Below are 16,954 nucleotides of genomic sequence, written 5' to 3'. Positions count from 1 at the left end.
ATACTTGGGTTCCACATGCATGTTTTAGCTGAAGGAAGAATACCTTAAACCTGGGTAGTTGAAACCCGTGGAATGGGTACCATGCAATATGACTTCAAAGGGTCTTCATTTGCTCACCGAACCTCTCCAATCCTATCACTGCTGCGTTTATGCCCCTGTACACATGCTTGATTCTCTTTCAGAGACATAGCAATCCATAGGTTTTAAGATACTTACAAGTCAGGTACATTCTTAGGCGTTTAATATGCGGTGTTGAGTCCATTTCGTTGAGCAAGGAGTAGCTCTTGTCTATTCCATATTTGGCTTAAGGAACTTTATCTGTGCTCATTTCAATCTCTGGTTTTATGCAGCACCCCAACTCACCTTTACCCTTAAGCAAGCATAAGTTGGTTTTCTAAATTTGAGACCCTGTTCTGTTCTGTAATTCAGTTCCTGTGTAGCCAAGTTTACATTCCGTGTATTACTGATATCTTATGATGTTTCTTTTTCTGTGTGACTTATTTCAGTTAGAATCATCATACCTGAATCCACTCATTGTGCTGCTAAGGGCCTGATGACATAGATTTCATTGCTGAGTGATATTGCTTTGTAAGTAAATACCACAACTTCTTTATCCATTTTTCACTTTCTGCGATGTTGAACTTGTACTGTAAACGAGGTTCTTGTAAACAGAGCCGTTCCAAACTTTGGGGTGGCTGTGTCTATTTTATTTTAATTTTCCTAAGCTATAGGACCATAAATGGAAGTGCCCTAGGCTGTGTTGATTTGTTTTTTAGATGTTTCAGGAGACACCATACACTTCTCCCGAGTGGTTGTTGGCAATTTACATCCCGCCCATCAGCATAACAAGGCTCCCAGTTCTCCATGGCCTGTCCTGCCTTTCTGGATTTTACACTTTTTTCAGATGTCCCTTTTGACCGGGGGGAAGTGAGACTTCATTGTAGTGCAGATTTCCTTTGCAAGCTTGCTTGGTTGGCCAAAAAGGGCGTATGCGTTTTTTCCTGAATATATTCAGGAAAAAACGCATACGCCCTTTTTGGCCAAGTGCATCATTGTGGACGTTCTGCCTCTTTTCCTATGCTTTCAATGCAATTCCAGTCTACCTCCTGAAATCGGTTTCCTGCAATTCTGCCCCGCTTTCAAGTCCTCTTGGCAGCCTTACTTCAGTCTATTTTTGGACGATAGCTGTCATTTATAACTCTGCAGGCTTGTGAATTACAGTGCCCCTGAGCTCCTTTCTTCAACTCGCTTTCTTGTGAGCTGGCCGCAACACCGCACGATGGCTTCAGGCCCTAATCTGGTTCCGGCACGGCACGCTGAGCCTTTGGTTAATTCCTCTTCCTGGTAGGAAATGAGAGTTAAATTTGCCCGTCCAGACACCTCCAGCTAGTCTCTCATTGGTTCTCGCTATTCCTGTTCATCTTCCGCAGAAATTGCAAACTGGGCCAAACAGGAGGTTAAAGGCGCTGACTCTCCAAGTGGGGAGAGTGTTAGTAAAGCTTCTGGAATGTTGCACCCGAGTACCAGGGGAGGAAAACTGAGACATATTTGAACACGTCTCCCGTTCACACGGTTGATCATACTCTGGGTTCCACATGCATGTTTTAGCTGAAGGAAGAATACCTTAAACCTGGAGAGTTGAGACCCGTGGAATGGGTACCATGCAATATGTCTTCAAAGGGTCTTCATTTGGTCACCGAACCTCTCCAATCCTATCACTGCTGCGTTTATGCCCCTGTACACATGCTTGATTCTCTTTCGGAGACATAGCAATCCATAGGTTTTAAGATACTTACTAGTCAGGTACATTCTTAGGCGTTTAATATGCGGTGTTGAGTCCATTTCATTGAGCAAGTAGTAGCTCTTGTCTGTTCCATATTTGGCTTAAGGAACTTTATCTGTGCTCATTTCAATCTCTGGTTTTATGCAGCACCCCAACTCACCTTTCCCCTTAAGCAAGCATAAGTTGGTTTTCTAAATTTGAGACCCTGTTCTGTTCTGTAATTCAGTTCCTGTGTAGCCAAGTTTACATTCCGTGTATTACTGATATCTTATGATGTTTCTTTTTCTGTGTGACTTATTTCAGTTAGAATCATCATACCTGAATCCACTCATTGTGCTGCTAAGGACCTGATGACACAGATTTCATTGCTGAGTGATATTGCTTTGTAAGTAAATACCACAACTTCTTTATCCATTTTTCACTTTCTGCGATGTTGAACTTGTACTGTAAACGAGGTTCTTGTAAACAGAGCCGTTCCAAACTTTGGGGTGGCTGTGTCTTTTTGATTTTGAATTCCCTAAGCTATAGGACCATAAGTGGCAGTGCCCTAGGCTCTGTTGCTTTGTTTTTTAGATGTTTCAGGAAACACCATACACTTCTCCCGAGTGGTTGTTGGCAATTTACATCCCGCCCATCAGCATAACAAGGCTCCCAGTTCTCCATGGACTGTCCTGCCTTTCTGGATTTTACACTTTTTTCAGATGGCCCTTTTGACCGGGGGGAAGTGAGACTTCATTGTAGTGCAGATTTCCTTTGCAAGCTTGCTTGGTTGGCCAAAAAGGGCGTATGCGTTTTTTCCTGAATATATTCAGGAAAAAACGCATACGCCCTTTTTGGCCAAGTGCATCATTGTGGACGTTCTGCCTCTTTTCCTATGCTTTCGATGAAATTCCAGTCTACCTCCTGAAATCGGTTTCCTGCAATTCTGCCCCGCTTTCAAGTCCTCTTGGCAGCCTTACTTCAGTCTATTTTTGGACGATAGCTGTCATTTATAACTCTGCAGGTTTGTGAATTACAGTGCCCCTGAGCTCCTTTCTTCAACTCGCTTTCTTGTGACCTGGCCGCAACACCGCAGAATGGCTTCAGGCCCTAATCTGGTTCCGGTACGGCACGCTGAGCCTTTGGTTATTTCCTCTTCCTGGTGGGAAATGAGAGTTAAATTTGCCCGTCCAGACACCTCCAGCTAGCCTCTCATTGGTTCTCGCTATTCCTGTTCATCTTCCGCAGAAATTGCAAACTGGACCAAACAGGAGGTTAAAGGGACTGACTCTCCAAGTCGGGAGAGTGTTAGTAAAGCGTCTGGAATGTTGCACCCGAGTACCAGGGGAGGAAAACTGAGACATATTTGAACACGTCTCCAGATCACATGGTTGATCATACTCTGGGTTCCACATGCATGTTTTAGCTGAAGGAAGAATACCTTAAACCTGGGTATTTGAAACCCGTGGAATGGGTACCATGCAATATGACTTCAAAGGGTCTTCATTTGCTCACCGAACCTCTCCAATCCTATCACTGCTGCGTTTATGCCCCTGTACACATGCTTGATTCTCTTTTGGAGACATACCAATCCATAGGTTTTACGATACTTACTAGTCAGGTACATTCTTAGGCGTTTAATATGCGGTGTTGAGTCCATTTCGTTGAGCAAGGAGTAGCTCTTGTCTATTCCATATTTGACTTAAGGAACATTATCTGTGCTCATTTCAATCTCTGGTTTTATGCAGCACCCCACCTCACCTTTACCCTTAAGCAAGCATAAGTTGGTTTTCTAAATTTGAGACCCTGTTCTGTTCTGTAATTCAGTTCCTGTGTTGCCAAGTTTACATTCCATGTATTACTGATATCTTATGATGTTTCTTTTTCTGTGTGACTTATTTCAGTTAGAATCATCATACCTGAATCCACTCATTGTTCCTCTAAGGGCCTGATGACACAGATTTCATTGCTGAGTGATATTGCTTTGTAAGTAAATACCACAACTTCTTTATCCATTTTTCACTTTCTGCGATGTTGAACTTGTACTGTAAATGAGGTTCTTGTAAACAGAGCCGTTCCAAACTTTGGGGTGGCTGTGTCTTTTTGATTTTAATTTCCCTAAGCTATAGGACCATAAGTGGAAGTGCCCTAGGTTCTGTTGCTTTGTTTTTTAGATGTTTCAGGAAACACCATACACTTCTCCCGAGTGGTTGTTGGCAATTTACATCCCGCCCATCAGCATAACAAGGCTCCCAGTTCTCCATGGCCTGTCCTGCCTTTCTGGATTTTACACTTTTTTCAGATGACCCTTTTGACCGGGGGGAAGTGAGACTTCATTGTAGTGCAGATTTCCTTTGCAAGCTTGCTTGGTTGGCCAAAAAGGGCGTATGCGTTTTTTCCTGAATATATTCAGGAAAAAACGCATACGCCCTTTTTGGCCAAGTGCATCAGTGTGGACGTTCTGCCTCTTTTCCTATGCTTTCAATGCAATTCCAGTCTACCTCCTGAAATCGGTTTCCTGCAATTCTGCCCCGCTTTCAAGTCCTCTTGGCAGCCTTACTTCAGTCTATTTTTGGACGATAGCTGTCATTTATAACTCTGCAGGTTTGTGAATTACAGTGCCCCTGAGCTCCTTTCTTCAACTCGCTTTCTTTTGAGCTGGCCGCAACACCGCAGGATGGCTTCAGGCCCTAATCTGGCTCCGGTACGGCACGTTGAGCCTTTGGTTATTTCCTCTTCCTGGTGGGAAATGAGAGTTAAATTTGCCTGTCCAGACATCTCCAGCTAGCCTCTCATTGGTTCTCGCTATTCCTGTTCATCTTCCTCAGAAATTGCAAACTGGGCCAAACAGGAGGTTAAAGGCGCTGACTCTCCAAGTGGGGAGAGTGTTAGTAAAGCGTCTGGAATGTTGCACCCGAGTACCAGGGGAGGAAAACTGAGACATATTTGAACACGTCTCCCGTTCACATGGTTGATCATACTTGGGTTCCACATGCATGTTTTAGCTGAAGGAAGAATACCTTAAACCTGGAGAGTTGAGACCCGTGTAATGGGTACCATGCAATATGACTTCAAAGGGTCTTCATTTGCTCACCGAACCTCTCCAATCCTATCACTGCTGCGTTTATGCCCCTGTACACATGCTTGATTCTCTTTTGGAGACATAGCAATCCATAGGTTTTACGATACTTACTAGTCAGGTACATTCTTAGGCGTTTAATATGCGGTGTTGAGTCCATTTCGTTGAGCAAGGAGTAGCTCTTGTCTATTCCATATTTGGCTTAAGGAACTTTATCTGTGCTCATTTCAATCTCTGGTTTTATGCAGCACCCCACCTCACCTTTACCCTTAAGCAAGCATAAGTTGGTTTTCTAAATTTGAGACCCTGTTCTGTTCTGTAATTCAGTTCCTGTGTAGCCAAGTTTACATTCCGTGTATTACTGATATCTTATGATGTTTCTTTTTCTGTGTGACTTATTTCATTTAGAATCATCATACCTGAATCCACTCATTGTTCTGCTAAGGGCCTGATGACACAGATTTCATTGCTGAGTGATATTGCTTTGTAAGTAAATACCACAACTTCTTTATCCATTTTTCACTTTCTGCGATGTTGAACTTGTACTGTAAACGAGGTTCTTGTAAACAGAGCCGTTCCAAACTTTGGGGTAGCTGTGTCTTTTTGATTTTAATTTCCCTAAGCTATAGGACCATAAGTGGAAGTGCCCTAGGTTCTGTTGCTTTGTTTTTTTGATGTTTCAGGAAACACCATACACTTCTCCGGAGTGGTTGTTGGCATTTTACATCCCGCCCATCAGCATAACAAGGCTCCCAGTTCTCCATGGCCTGTCCTGCCTTTCTGGATTTTACACTTTTTTCAGATGGCCCTTTTGACCGGGGGGAAGTGAGACTTCATTGTAGTGCAGATTTCCTTTGCAAGCTTGCTTGGTTGGCCAAAAAGGGCGTATGCGTTTTTTCCTGAATATATTCAGGGAAAAACGCATACGCCCTTTTTGGCCAAGTGCATCATTGTGGACGTTCTGCCTCTTTTCCTATGCTTTCAATGCAATTCCAGTCTACCTCCTGAAATCGGTTTCCTGCAATTCTGCCCCGTTTTCAAGTCCTCTTGGCAGCCTTACTTCAGTCTATTTTTGGACGATAGCTGTCATTTATAACTCTGCAGGTTTGTGAATTACAGTGCCCCTGATCTCCTTTCTTCAACTCGCTTTCTTGTGACCTGGTCGCAACACCGCATGATGGCTTCAGGCCCTAATCTGGTTCCGGCCCGGCATGCTGAGCCTTTGGTTAATTCCTCTACTTGGTGGGAAATGAGAGTTAAATTTGCCCGTCCAGACACCTCCAGCTAGCCTCTCATTGGTTCTCGCTATTCCTGTTCATCTTCCGCAGAAATTGCAAACTGGGCCAAACAGGAGGTTAAAGGGACTGACTCTCCAAGTGGGGAGAGTGTTAGTAAAGCGTCTGGAATGTTGCACCCGAGTACCAGGGGAGGAAAACTGAGACATATTTGAACACGTCTCCCGATCACATGGTTAATCATACTCTAGGTTCCACATGCATGTTATAGCTGAAGGAAGAATACCTTAAACCTGGGTAGTTGAAACCTGTGGAATGGGTACCATGCAATATGACTTCAAAGGGTCTTCATTTGCTCACCGATTCTCTCCAATCCTATCACTGCTGCGTTGATGCCCCTGTACACATGCTTGATTCTCTTTCGGAGACATAGCAATCCATAGGTTTTAAGATACTTACTAGTCAGGTACATTCTTAGGCGTTTAATATGGGGTGTTGAGTCCATTTCGTTGAGCAAGGAGTAGCTCTTGTCTATTCCATATTTGGCTTAAGGAACTTTATCTGTGCTCATTTCAATCTCTGGTTTTATGCAGCACCCCAACTCACCTTTACCCTTAAGCAAGAATAAGTTGGTTTTCTAAATTTGAGACCCTGTTCTGTTCTGTAATTCAGTTCCTGTGTAGCCAAGTTTACATTCCGTGTATTACTGATATCTTATGATGTTTCTTTTTCTGTGTGACTTATTTCAGTTAGAATCATCATACCTGAATCCACTCATTGTGCTGCTAAGGGCCTGATGACACAGATTTCATTGCTGAGTGATATTGCTTTGTAAGTAAGTACCACAACTTCTTTATCCATTTTTCACTTTCTGCGATGTTGAACTTGTACTGTAAACGAGGTTCTTGTAAACAGAGCCGTTCCAAACTTTGGGGTGGCTGTGTCTTTTTGATTTTAATTTCCCTAAGCTATAGGACCATAAGTGGAAGTGCCCTAGGTTCTGTTGCTTTGTTTTTTAGATGTTTCAGGAAACACCATACACTTCTCCCGAGTGGTTGTTGGCAATTTACATCCCGCCCATCAGCATAACAAGGCTCCCAGTTCTCCATGGCCTGTCCTGCCTTTCTGGATTTTACACTTTTTTCAGATGGCCCTTTTGACCGGGGGGAAGTGAGACTTCATTGTAGTGCAGATTTCCTTTGCAAGCTTGCTTGGTTGGCCAAAAAGGGCGTATGCGTTTTTTCCTGAATATATTCAGGAAAAAACGCATACGCCCTTTTTGGCCAAGTGCATCATTGTGGACGTTCTGCCTCTTTTCCTATGCTTTCAATGCAATTCCAGTCTACCTCCTGAAATCGGTTTCCTGCAATTCTGCCCCGCTTTCAAGTCCTCTTGGCAGCCTTACTTCAGTCTATTTTTGGACGATAGCTGTCATTTATAACTCTGCAGGTTTGTGAATTACAGTGCCCCTGAGCTCCTTTCTTCAACTCGCTTTCTTTTGAGCTGGCCGCAACACCGCAGGATGGCTTCAGGCCCTAATATGGTTCCGGTACGGCACGCTGAGCCTTTGGTTATTTCCTCTTCCTGGTGGGAAATGAGAGTTAAATTTGCCCGTCCAGACACCTCCAGCTAGCCTCTCATTGGTTCTCGCTATTCCTGTTCATCTTCCACAGAAATTGCAAACTGGGCCAAACAGGAGGTTAAAGGCGCTGACTCTCCAAGTGGGGAGACTGTTAGTAAAGCGTCTGGAATGTTGCACCCGAGTACCAGGGAAGGAAAACTGAGACATATTTGAACACGTCTCCCGTTCACATGGTTGATCATACTTGGGTTCCACATGCATGTTTTAGCTGAAGGAAGAATACCTTAAACCTGGAGAGTTGAGACCCGTGTAATGGGTACCATGCAATATGACTTCAAAGGGTCTTCATTTGCTCACCGAACCTCTCCAATCCTATCACTGCTGCGTTTATGCCCCTGTACACATGCTTGATTCTCTTTTGGAGACATAGCAATCCATAGGTTTTACGATACTTACTAGTCAGGTACATTCTTAGGCGTTTAATATGCGGTGTTGAGTCCATTTCGTTGAGAAAGGAGTAGCTCTTGTCTATTCCATATTTGACTTAAGGAACTTTATCTGTGCTCATTTCAATCTCTGGTTTTATGCAGCACCCCACCTCGCCTTTACCCTTAAGCAAGCATAAGTTGGTTTTCTAAATTTGAGACCCTGTTCTGTTCTGTAATTCAGTTCCTGTGTAGCCAAGTTTACATTCCGTGTATTAGTGATATCTTATGATGTTTCTTTTTCTGTGTGACTTATTTCAGTTAGAATCATCATACCTGAATCCACTCATTGTTCTGCTAAGGGCCTGATGACATAGATTTCATTGCTGAGTGATATTGCTTTGTAAGTAAATACCACAGCTTCTTTATCCATTTTTCACTTTCTGCGATGTTGAACTTGTACTGTAAACGAGGTTCTTGTAAACAGAGCCGTTCCAAACTTTGGGGTGGCTGTGTCTTTTTGATTTTAATTTCCCTAAGCTATCGGACCATAAGTGGCAGTGCCCTAGGCTCTTTTGCTTTGTGTTTTAGATGTTTCAGGAAACACCATACACTTCTCCCGAGTGTCTGTTGGCAATTTACATCCCGCCCATCAGCATAACAAGGCTCCCAGTTCTCCATGGCCTGTCCTGCCTTTCTGGATTTTACACTTTTTTCAGATGGCCCTTTTGACCGGGGGGAAGTGAGACTTCATTGTAGTGCAGATTTCCTTTGCAAGCTTGCTTGGTTGGCCAAAAAGGGCGTATGCGTTTTTTCCTGAATATATTCAGGAAAAAACGCATACGCCCTTTTTGGCCAAGTGCATCATTGTGGACGTTCTGCCTCTTTTCCTATGCTTTCAATGCAATTCCAGTCTACCTCCTGAAATCGGTTTCCTGCAATTCTGCCCCGCTTTCAAGTCCTCTTGGCAGCCTTACTTCAGTCTATTTTTGGACGATAGCTGTCATTTATAACTCTGCAGGTTTGTGAATTACAGTGCCCCTGAGCTCCTTTCTTCAACTCGCTTTCTTTTGAGCTGGCCGCAACACCGCAGGATGGCTTTAGGCCCTAATCTACCTCCGGTACGGCACGCTGACCCTTTGGTTATTTCCTCTTCCTGGTGGGAAATGACAGTTAAATTTGCCCATCCAGACACCTCCAGCCAGTCTCTCATTGGTTCTCGCTATTCCTGTTCATCTTCCGCAGAAATTGGAAACTGTGCCAAACAGGAGGTTAAAGGCGCTGACTCTCCAAGTGGGGAGAGTGTTAGTAAAGCGTCTGGAATGTTGCACCCGAGTACCAGGGGAGGAAAACTGAGACATATTTGAACACGTCTCCCATTCACATGGTTGATCATACTTGGGTTCCACATGCATGTTTTAGCTGAAGGAAGAATACCTTAAACCTGGAGAGTTGAGACCCGTGTAATGGGTACCATGCAATATGACTTCAAAGGGTCTTCATTTGCTCACCGAACCTCTCCAATCCTATCACTGCTGCGTTTATGCCCCTGTACACATGCTTGATTCTCTTTTGGAGACATAGCAATCCATAGGTTTTACGATACTTACTAGTCAGGTACATTCTTAGGCGTTTAATATGCGGTGTTGAGTCCATTTCGTTGAGCAAGGAGTAGCTCTTGTCTATTCCATATTTGACTTAAGGAACTTTATCTGTGCTCATTTCAATCTCTGGTTTTATGCAGCACCCCAACTCACCTTTACCCTTAAGCAAGCATAAGTTGGTTTTCTAAATTTGAGACCCTGTTCTGTTCTGTAATTCAGTTCCTGTGTAGCCAAGTTTACATTCCGTGTATTACTGATATCTTATGATGTTTCTTTTTCTGTGTGACTTATTTCAGTTAGAATCATCATACCTGAATCCACTCATTGTGATGCTAAGGGCCTGATGACATAGATTTCATTGCTGAGTGATATTGCTTTGTAAGTAAATACCACAACTTCTTTATCCATTTTTCACTTTCTGCGATGTTGAACTTGTACTGTAAACGAGGTTCTTGTAAACAGAGCCGTTCCAAACTTTGGGGTGGCTGTGTCTTTTTGATTTTAATTTCCCTAAGCTATAGGACCATAAGTGGCAGTGCCCTAGGCTCTGTTGCTTTGTTTTTTAGATGTTTCAGGAAACACCATACACTTCTCCCGAGTGTCTGTTGGCAATTTACATCCCGCCCATCAGCATAACAAGGCTCCCAGTTCTCCATGGCCTGTCCTGCCTTTCTGGATTTTACACTTTTTTCAGATGGCCCTTTTGACCAGGGGGAAGTGAGACTTCATTGTAGTGCAGATTTCCTTTGCAAGCTTGCTTGGTTGGCCAAAAAGGGCGTATGCGTTTTTTCCTGAATATATTCAGGAAAAAACGTATACGCCCTTTTTGCCCAAGTGCATCATTGTGGACGTTCTGCCTCTTTTCCTATGCTTTCAATGCAATTCCAGTCTACCTCCTGAAATCGGTTTCCTGCAATTCTGCCCCGCTTTCAAGTCCTCTTGGCAGCCTTACTTCAGTCTATTTTTGGACGATAGCTGTCATTTATAACTCTGCAGGTTTGTGAATTACAGTGCCCCTGAGCTCCTTTCTTCAACTCGCTGTCTTGTGAGCTGGCCGCAACACCGCAGGATGGCTTCAGGCCCTAATCTGGTTCCGGCACGGCATGCTGAGCCTTTGGTTAATTCCTCTTCCTGGTGGGAAATGAGAGTTAAATTTGCCCGTCCAGACACCTCCAGCTAGCCTCTCATTGGTTCTCGCTATTCCTGTTCATCTTCCGCAGAAATAGCAAACTGGGCCAAACAGGAGGTTAAAGGGACTGACTCTCCAAGTGGGGAGAGTGTTAGTAAAGCGTCTGGAATGTTGCACCCGAGTACCAGGGGAGGAAAACTGAGACATATTTGAACACGTCTCCCGATCACATGGTTGATCATACTCTAGGTTCCACATGCATGTTTTAGCTGAAGGAAGAATACCTTAAACCTGGTTAGTTGAAACCCGTGGAATGGGTACCATGCAATATGACTTCAAAGGGTCTTCATTTGCTCACCGAACCTCTCCAATCCTATCACTGCTGCGTTTATGCCCCTGTACACATGCTTGATTCTCTTTCGGAGACATAGCAATCCATAGGTTTTAAGATACTTACTAGTCAGGTACATTCTTAGGCGTTTAATATGCGGTGTTGAGTCCATTTCGTTGAGCAAGGAGTAGCTCTGGTCTATTCCATATTTGGCTTAAGGAACTTTATCTGTGCTAATTTCAATCTCTGGTTTCATGCAGCACCCCACCTCACCTTTACCCTTAAGCAAGCATAAGTTGGTTTTCTAAATTTGAGACCCTGTTCTGTTCTGTAATTCAGTTCCTGTGTAGCCAAGTTTACATTCCGTGTATTACTGATATCTTATGATGTTTCTTTTTCTGTGTGACTTATTTCAGTTAGAATCATCATACCTGAATCCACTCATTGTGCTGCTAAGGGCCTGATGACACAGATTTCATTGCTGAGTGATATTGCTTTGTAAGTAAATACCACAACTTCTTTATCCATTTTTCACTTTCTGCGATGTTGAACTTGTACTGTAAACGAGGTTCTTGTAAACAGAGCCGTTCCAAACTTTGGGGTGGCTGTGTCTTTTTGATTTTAATTTCCCTAAGCTATAGGACCATAAGTGGAAGTGCCCTAGGTTCTGTTGCTTTGTTTTCTAGATGTTTCAGGAAACACCATACACTGCTCCCGAGTGGTTGTTGGCAATTGACATCCCGCCCATCAGCATAACAAGGCTCCCAGTTCTCCATGGCCTGTCCTGCCTTTCTGGATTTTACACTTTTTTCAGATGGCCCTTTTGACCGGGGGGAAGTGAGACTTCATTGTAGTGCAGATTTCCTTTGCAAGCTTGCTTGGTTGGCCAAAAAGGGCGTATGCGTTTTTTCCTGAATATATTCAGGAAAAAACGCATACGCCCTTTTTGGCCAAGTGCATCATTGTGGACGTTCTGCCTCTTTTCCTATGCTTTCAATGCAATTCCAGTCTACCTCCTGAAATCGGTTTCCTGCAATTCTGCCCCACATTCAAGTCCTCTTGGCAGCCTTACTTCAGTCTATTTTTGGACGATAGCTGTCATTTATAACTCTGCAGGTTTGTGAATTACAGTGCCCCTGAGCTCCTTTCTTCAACTCGCTTTCTTTTGAGCTGGCCGCAACACCGTAGGATGGCTTCAGGCCCTAATCTGGCTCCGGTACGGCACGCTGAGCCTTTGGTTATTTCCTCTTCCTGGTGGGAAATGAGAGTTAAATTTGCCCGTCCAGACACCTCCAGCTAGCCTCTCATTGGTTCTCGCTATTCCTGTTCATCTCCCGCAGAAATTGCAAACTGGGCCAAACAGGAGGTTAAAGGCGCTGACTCTCCAAGTGGGGAGAGTGTTAGTAAAGCGTCTGGAATGTTGCACCCGAGTACCAGGGGAGGAAAACTGAGACATATTTGAACACGTCTCCCATTCACATGGTTGATCATACTTGGTTTCCACATGCATGTTTTAGCTGAAGGAAGAATACCTTAAACCCTGGTAGTTGAAACCTGTGGAATGGGTACCATGCAATATGACTTCAAAGGGTCTTCATTTGCTCACCGAACCTCTCCAATCCTAGCACTGCTGCGTTTATGCCCCTGTACACATGCTTGATTCTCTTTCGGAGACATAGCAATCCATAGGTTTTAAGATACTTACTAGTCAGGTACATTCTTAGGCGTTTAATATGGGGTGTTGAGTCCATTTCGTTGAGCAAGGAGTAGCTCTTGTCTATTCCATATTTGGCTTAAGGAACTTTGTGCTCATTTCGATCTCTGGTTTTATGCAGCACCCCAACTCACCTTTCCCCTTAAGCAAGCATAAGTTGGTTTTCTAAATTTGAGACCCTGTTCTGTTCTGTAATTCAGTTCCTGTGTAGCCAAGTTTCCATTCCGTGTATTACTGATATCTTATGATGTTTCTTTTTCTGTGTGACTTATTTCAGTTAGAATCATCGTATCTGAATCCACTCATTATGCTGCTACGGGCCTGATGACATAGATTTCATTGCTGAGTGATACTGCATTGTACGTAAATACCACAAGTTCTTTATCCATTTTTCAATTTCTGTGATATTGAACTTGTACGGTAAACGATGTTCTTGTAAACAGAGGCGTCCCAAACTTTGGGGTGGCTGTGTCTTTTTGATTTTAATTTCCCTAAGCTATAGGACCATAAGTGGATGTGCCCTAGGTTCTGTTGCTTTGTTTTTTAGATGTTTCAGGAAACACCATACACTTCTCCCGAGTTTCTTTTGGCAATTTACATCCCGCCCATCAGCATAACAAGGCTCCCAATTCTCCATGGCCCGTCCTGCCTTTCTGGATTTTACACTTTTTTCAGATGGCCCTTTTGACCGGGGGGAAGTGAGATTACATTGTAGTGCAGATTTCCTTTGCAAGTTTGCTTGGTTGGCCAAAAAGGGCGTATGCGTTTTTTCCTGAATATATTCAGGAAAAAACGCATACGCCCTTTTTGGCCAAGTGCATCATTGTGGACGTTCTGCCTCTTTTCCTATGCTTTCAATGCAATTCCAGTCTACCTCCTGAAATCGGTTTCCTGCAATTCTGCCCCGCTTTCAAGTCCTCTTGGCAGCCTTACTTCAGTATATTTTTGGACGATAGCTGTCATTTATAACTCTGCAGGTTTGTGAATTACAGTGCCCCTGAGCTCCTTTCTTCAACTCGCTTTCTTGTGACCTGGCCGCAACACCGCAGGATGGCTTCAGGCCCTAATCTGGTTCCTGCACGGCATGCTGAGCCTTTGGTTAATTCCTCTTCCTGGTGGGAAATGATAGTTAAATTTGCCCGTCCAGACACCTCCAGCTAGTCTCTCATTGGTTCTCGCTATTCCTGTTCATTTTCCGCAGAAATTGCAAACTGGGCCAAACAGGAGGTTAAAGGGACTGACTCTCCAAGTGGGGAGAGTGTTAGTAAAGCGTCTGGAATGTTGCACCCGAGTACCAGGGTACGAAAACTGAGACATATTTGAACACGTCTCCCGATCACATGGTTGATCATACTCTGGGTTCCACATGCATGTTTTAGCTGAAGGAAGAATACCTAAAACCTGGGTAGTTGAAACCCGTGGAATGGGTACCATGCAATATGACTTCAAAGGGTCTTCATTTGCTCACCGAACCTCTCCAGTCCTATCACTGCTGCGTTTATGCCCCTGTACACGTGGTTGATTCTCTTTCGGAGACATAACAATCCATAGGTTTTAAGATACTTACTAGTCAGTTATATTCTTAGGCGTTTAATATGCGGTGTTGAGTCCATTTCGTTGAGCAAGGAGTAGCTCTTGTCTATTCCATATTTGGCTTAAGGAACATTATCTGTGCTCATTTCAATCTCTGGTTTTATGCAGCACCCCAACTCACCTTTCCCCTTAAGCAAGCATAAGTTGGTTTTCTAAATTTGAGACCCTGTTCTGTTCTGTAATTCCGTTCCTGTGTAGCCAAGTTTCCATTCCGTGTATTAGTGATATCTTATGATGTTTCTTTTTCTGTGTGACTTATTTCAGTTAGAATCATCGTACCTGAATGCACTCATTATGCTGCTACGGGCCTGATGACATAGATTTCATTGCTGAGTGATAATGCATTGTACGTAAGTACCACTAGTTCTTTATCCATTTTTCACTTTCTGTGATATTGATCTTGTACGGTAAACGAGGTTCTTGTAAACAGAGGCTTCCCAAACTTTGGGGTGGCTGTGTGTTTTTGATTTTAACTTCCCTAAGCTATAGGACCATAAGTGGAAGTGCCCTAGGCTCTGTTGCTTTGTTTTTTAGATGTTTCAGGAAACACCATACACTTCTCCCTAGTGTCTGTTGGCAATTTACATCCCGCCCATCAGCATAACAAGGCTCCCAGTTCTCCATGGCCTGTCCTGCCTTTCTGGATTTTACACCTTTTTCAGATGGCCCTTTTGACCAGGGGGAAGTGAGACTTCATTGTAGTGCAGATTTCCTTTGCAAGCTTGCTTGGTTGGCCAAAAAGTGCGTATGCGTTTTTTCCTGAATATATTCAGGAAAAAACGCATACGCCCTTTTTGGCCAAGTGCATCATTGTGGACGTTCTGCCTCTTTTCCTATGCTTTCAATGCAATTCCAGTCTACCTCCTGAAATCGGTTTCCTCCAATTCTGCCCTGCTTTCAAGTCCTCTTGGCAGCCTTACTTCAGTCTATTTTTGGACGATAGCTGTCATTTATAACTCTGCAGGTTTGTGAATTACAGTGCCCCTGAGCTCCTTTCTTGAACTCGCTTTCTTGTGACCTGGCCGCAACACCGTAGGATGGCTTCAGGCCCTAATCTGGTTCCGGCACGGCACGCTGAGCCTTTGGTTAATTCCTCTTCCTGGTGGGAAATAAGAGTTAAATTTGCCCGTCCAGACACCTCCAGCTAGTCTCTCATTGGTTCTCCCTATTCCTCTTCAACTTCCGCAGTAATTGCAAACTGGGCCAAACAGGAGGTTAAAGGCACTGACTCTTCAAGTCGGGAGAGCGTTAGTAAAGCGTCTGGAATGTTGCACCCGAGTACCAGGGGAGGAAAACTGAGACATATTTGAACACGTCTCCCGTTCACATGGTTGATCATACTTGGGTTCCACATGCATGTTTTAGCTGAAGGAAGAATACCTTAAACCTGGAGAGTTGAGACCCGTGTAATGGGTACCATGCAATATGACTTCAAAGGGTCTTCATTTGCTCACCGAACCTCTCCAATCCTATCACTGCTGCGTTTATGCCCCTGTACACATGCTTGATTCTCTTTTGGAGACATAGCAATCCATAGGTTTTACGATACTTACTAGTCAGGTACATTCTTAGGCGTTTAATATGCGGTGTTGAGTCCATTTCGTTGAGCAAGGAGTAGCTCTTGTCTATTCCATATTTGGCTTAAGGAACTTTATCTGTGCTCATTTCAATCTCTGGTTTTATGCAGCACCCCAACTCACCTTTACCCTTAAGCAAGCATAAGTTGGTTTTCTAAATTTGAGACCCTGTTCTGTTCTGTAATTCAGTTCCTGTGTAGCCAAGTTTACATTCCGTGTATTACTGATATCTTATGATGTTTCTTTTTCTGTGTGACTTATTTCAGTTAGAATCATCATACCTGAATCCACTCATTGTTCTGCTAAGGGCCTGATGACATAGATTTCATTGCTGAGTGATATTGCTTTGTAAGTAAATACCACAACTTCTTTATCCATTTTTCACTTTCTGCGATGTTGAACTTGTACTGTAAACGAGGTTCTTGTAAACAGAGGCGTCCCAAACTTTGGGGTGGCTGTGTCTTTTTGATTTTAATTTCCCTAAGCTATAGGACCATAAGTGGCAGTGCCCTAGGCTCTGTTGCTTTGTTTTTTAGTTGTTTCAGGAAACACCATACACTTCTCCTGAGTGTCTGTTGGCAATTTACATCCCGCCCATCAGCATAACAAGGCTCCCAGTTCTCCATGGCCTGTCCTGCCTTTCTGGATTTTACACTTTTTTCAGATGGGCCTTTTGACTGGGGGTAAGTGAGACTTCATTGTAGTGCAGATTTCCTTTGCAAGCTTGCTTGGTTGGCCAAAAAGGGCGTATGCGTTTTTTCCTGAATATATTCAGGAAAAAACGCATACGCCCTTTTTGGCCAAGTGCATCATTGTGGACGTTCTGCCTCTTTTCCTATGCTTTCAATGCAATTCCAGTCTACCTCCTGAAATCGGTTTCCTGCAATTCTGCCCCGCTTTCAAGTCCTCTTGGCAGCCTTACT

The 16,954-nt window shown here is 43.7% G+C and overlaps 1 long non-coding RNA gene across 5 annotated transcripts in view; it reads left to right on the top strand.

Annotated features, from left to right (window-relative positions):
- LOC307181351 overlaps positions 1 to 16,954 on the top strand; it is a 339,010-nt gene that overhangs the window by 207,370 nt on the left and 114,686 nt on the right. For 3 of the 5 annotated variants that reach the window (XR_013826476.1, XR_013826477.1, XR_013826478.1), the window contains exons 3-4: positions 5,250 to 5,327; positions 8,405 to 8,467. This is a non-coding gene — a long non-coding RNA (uncharacterized lncRNA). Of the gene's footprint in view, positions 1 to 5,249; positions 5,328 to 8,404; positions 8,468 to 16,954 lie in introns of those variants that run through there. The other 2 variants (XR_013826474.1, XR_013826475.1) reach the window with 1 other exon arrangement.

This window comes from Stenella coeruleoalba, assembly GCF_951394435.1.
Source record: "Stenella coeruleoalba genome assembly, contig: scaffold_237, whole genome shotgun sequence".
Taxonomy (NCBI): domain Eukaryota; kingdom Metazoa; phylum Chordata; class Mammalia; order Artiodactyla; family Delphinidae; genus Stenella; species Stenella coeruleoalba.
Note: the sequence above shows the minus strand (reverse complement) of the source record. Positions and strands in the feature narration are given on the sequence as shown.